Here is a 4003-nt window from a genome sequence, read left to right as displayed (position 1 = left end):
AAAACAAACAGGGCTCTATGTGGATTCACCAGGTTAACTTGATTAGGCCTTCAGGCAACAGTAGCTTTTAATTATAACCAGAAATCATAATTTGAGGTAGTTTGTTTGTTTTGGATCATATTAATATTTCTTTACCTTGAAGATCAAACAATCAGTCTTAGAGGTCTCTTTACTACCAAGTTGTGCCAGAAATAAGCTCATTTAAAAGCCAAGTTTATAGTAGAATGAATCTTAGTATAATGATCAGACATTTCAGAATATTTTTCCCATTCCCGTAGTCATTCATTTTAATCATTAATGCCTGGTATCTTGATCATAAAGAAGAAAATACAAAAGAGAAAGTTAATTGAAATATTTTATTGCTTCATTCATATGTACATTTGTATTTATGTATGTATCTCAAAATTACATAAACTGTACTTGGACCAACACATACTTGTGCAGAGTGTAAAGCAATAACTGTTATTTCTTCAGCACATTTTTTCAGAAGTATATTTTTATGGTAGAAAACCCTCTAACATACTTACAAAGTATAAGTCTTTGAAATATTTTTACATATGTTTGCCTTTGTACAAGTAATAATTTGAATAATTGACTAGATATTCAGTTCAAACAATTATAATAGTTCTAACAATTGTGTATCAATTTTCTTACTAGTTTTGAGATCTAAATTGAAATTAAAATGTTAGATGGGTAGATGGCTATTAATTGAAGGATCACACAAATTTTAGGTAAAGTGGTAGATAATAAAATTCAAATATTCCAAATATTTAATGCATAAAGAACAAAATAGATCTTAAATCTAGCAAAGTTCAAAAAGAAAAGCTGTTTTAGAATAAACATTATTCTGGCCATAAGCAGACAAAAGAGGACCCTTACAGGAAATCTCAAGAAAAGACCAGCAATCATATGTGTTAGCTCAAATGTCCAACAAGGAGGGAAGCCCTATGAATAAATAACCATGGTAGGTGGAATAATGACTCCTCACAGAGTTTCATATCCCAATCCTTGCAACTGATCTTGTGACTAGGTTACATTACATGGCAAGGAGAAATCATGATAGCAGATGAAATTAAGATTGCCAATTAACTGACCTTTAAAAAAGAGAGATTGCCCTGGATTACTGTGGTGCACCTAATGTAATCCCAAGAGCCTTAAAAGTTGAAAAGGAAAGCAGGAAAGTTAGTATCAGAGTAATGCCATATGAGAAAGACTCGAATGGACATTGCTGGCTTTGAAAATGGTAGGGAACCATGAGCCAAGGAAGACAGGCACCCTATGGAGTTCGGACAGGGCAAAAAAAAAAAAAAGGGACTTTGTCCAAGGGTTTTCAGAAGGAACAGGTTCTGCTGACACTGTAATTTTAACCTAGAGAGAACCATTTAACATTTCTGACCTCCAGGACTATAATAAATTTATGTTGTTTTAAGTCACTAAGTTTGTGGTACAGTAAGTCCTCAATGCCATCAATATGTTCTTGAAAACTGTAGCTTTTAGCAAAACAATGTACAGTAGGTCTGCAAATAACATTTTATTCAGTGACATTTCATTATAACAGTGAAAAAAATTGGTTTTGTTATACCTCATTACACTTAAAGTCACTGTTTCCAAGAACCTACTATGTTAAGTGAAGACTTACTGTATTTGTTTCAGCAGCAATAGGAAACTAATACAGTACCCAAATTTAGATCTCTGAATAGACACACCAAGACTGGAAAACAATAAATCATGCTAAAGTGAATAGAATGAAATGACTCCTAAAATAATAATCTTCCACGCCCTCTGATACTAATATTGGCTAAGATATCTATAATAGTAGTTATCTGAAGTAACAAAGAAATAAAAAAGAGAAGACAGGAAAAGTGACTTACGCTATTTATATCTTCTCTTCAAAAATTAATGTAGGCATAAGAGAAAGTCTAGTTTCCCTAGAGTTTTGCTGCTGTGTTTCAGTTCATGAGAGTCTAATGATTCCTTCATGAGCAATAAACTGAAATCTGAAGATAATGAGACTAGATCAGCAAGTGCTTTTGTAAACACCTACCAAAGGGCGTGTCCAACATCCAAAGCTCCCTGCCTAGTGGCACCCTGATCTCCATTTTGCAGAATTCCTCAGTGGTGAAGTCTAAGAGTTAGTGCTCACGAGAAAGACCTCAAGCCTCCATCCTGGCGGCAGCAGTGGACCAGAATGCTGCCACTGGGTCTCAGCAGTGATGCCATTGTTCTCATGTTCCTACACATTTTTCTAACTTGGGGCTCCAGCTTCTTCACATTCACTGAACCTCTGACAGCTTTCCAGTATTTTACCTTTTGTCTAGATAGATGAATCCATTTCTACAGCTTCTAACATGGATCAAAGCAGATATTCATACCAAGGAATAGCTCTAACTTTCAACTATGAAACAGTCAATAAATATTCATTGCACAATATTTTATTCTGTTTTCAAAATTGCCAGTTGACTAACGAAAGCCATCTTCATAAGCAATTCTGATTCTAATTCCATTAACAAAAGATATTCTTACGTGAATTTATTCCCCATTCTAAAATCTATAGTGAATTTCTGAACGCAAGCTTCATTTTCAATAACAGTATCACAAAGAGACAACTGACATATTTGACTTTCAAAACATTTCTATAATTTTTAAAAATCAGAAAAATAGAATAAATACCCCCACCAAAAAAAAGTTTGGGAAAATTTTTAAGTATAAAAAACAAAGTACCAGCACCTGTACAAAATAAAGCTTATATGACTGTCCTGAAAATATTTAAGATTCTGGAGAAAATCCATACCTTAGAAAACACAAAGAGCTTCAAAAATTTTTAGAAACATTAAGTCTTTGTTTGATATAATCAAAAGAATGAAAATGAAAATGGTATTTAGATATAATTTTCTATTTATTAAAGTGAAAAAATTTAAATTATTAACACAATTTTGATGATATGGTGAAAGTGATACATGTTTATTTCTATATTATAATAATGTAATTATGAAAATATATTTCTGGCTGCAAAATAATTTTTCAAAGTTATAAATTATTAATATAAAAGAGAAAGAGCAGGTGTCCAAAGATTACAGCATTAGCAAAATTAGAAATCAATAAAAGATAAGATGGTAGGAAATGGTAAAATCAGTAATGATACAATATCCACAGAATACAATGCAATTATTGACAATAATTGTGGAAATATTAATAATACCTAATATAGGAATCTTCAAAAGAATACAAAATTACAGCCATATTTAAATTTATTCATAAGACAAAGATTTAAAAGAAATATTTTTACAATATTGTATTTAGTTATCAAAAATTAGGAGTTTTTTTCTTAAAAATGGCTTCATTGTAACACAGTTTTATAATAATAAAGGAAGAAAATAACAGATAAGTGAGAACATAAATGTAAAAATTAGAAACCTCAGTGACACAATCAAACTTTTAAGAGATTTATCAGTCAAAAGACATTAATTAAAACATAACAATGAAATGGATATACCAAGTATATTCTCTGGAAGAATGTTAAACTCAAAAGTCTTGTATTTTTACTATTTCCAAAAGAATTCCAAATTCATGATGACCTCTAATCCAAAAGCATTCACAATGTGGACTAGTGTATTGAAAAGAACCAAATACAAAATGAATCATCCTGTCTGCACAATTCGGAAATGCTTGTTTGCATTATAGTATGAGCATAAACCATATATCTTCATATAAGAAGGGTTATCATGTCAAAGTTTGAAGATGAGATAGAAATATAGAGAAAGAGAAAGAGAGGAGCAGGCATGCAGCATCTGTACTGCAACTGTAACCACCAAGAAATGGTACATTCGTTCTTCAGCGACTTTCAGTAACAGACATCGTTGCTCTTACAAAGCAGATGCACGAAAGAAGTCCTATCATTAGCCATTAGGAAGGAGAATTTAGAGGAGCTTAAGGAATAGGGAGATCTATGCTTTTATTTGACATGGACGTGTGTCAATCGTAAAATGTTCCTCTACAAGCTGTC

The sequence above is a fragment of the Otolemur garnettii genome, unplaced genomic scaffold (genome assembly GCF_000181295.1).
Source record: "Otolemur garnettii isolate 467f Iridium unplaced genomic scaffold, OtoGar3 scaffold00012, whole genome shotgun sequence".
In the NCBI taxonomy this organism is placed as follows: Eukaryota; Metazoa; Chordata; class Mammalia; order Primates; family Galagidae; genus Otolemur; species Otolemur garnettii.
Note: the sequence above shows the minus strand (reverse complement) of the source record.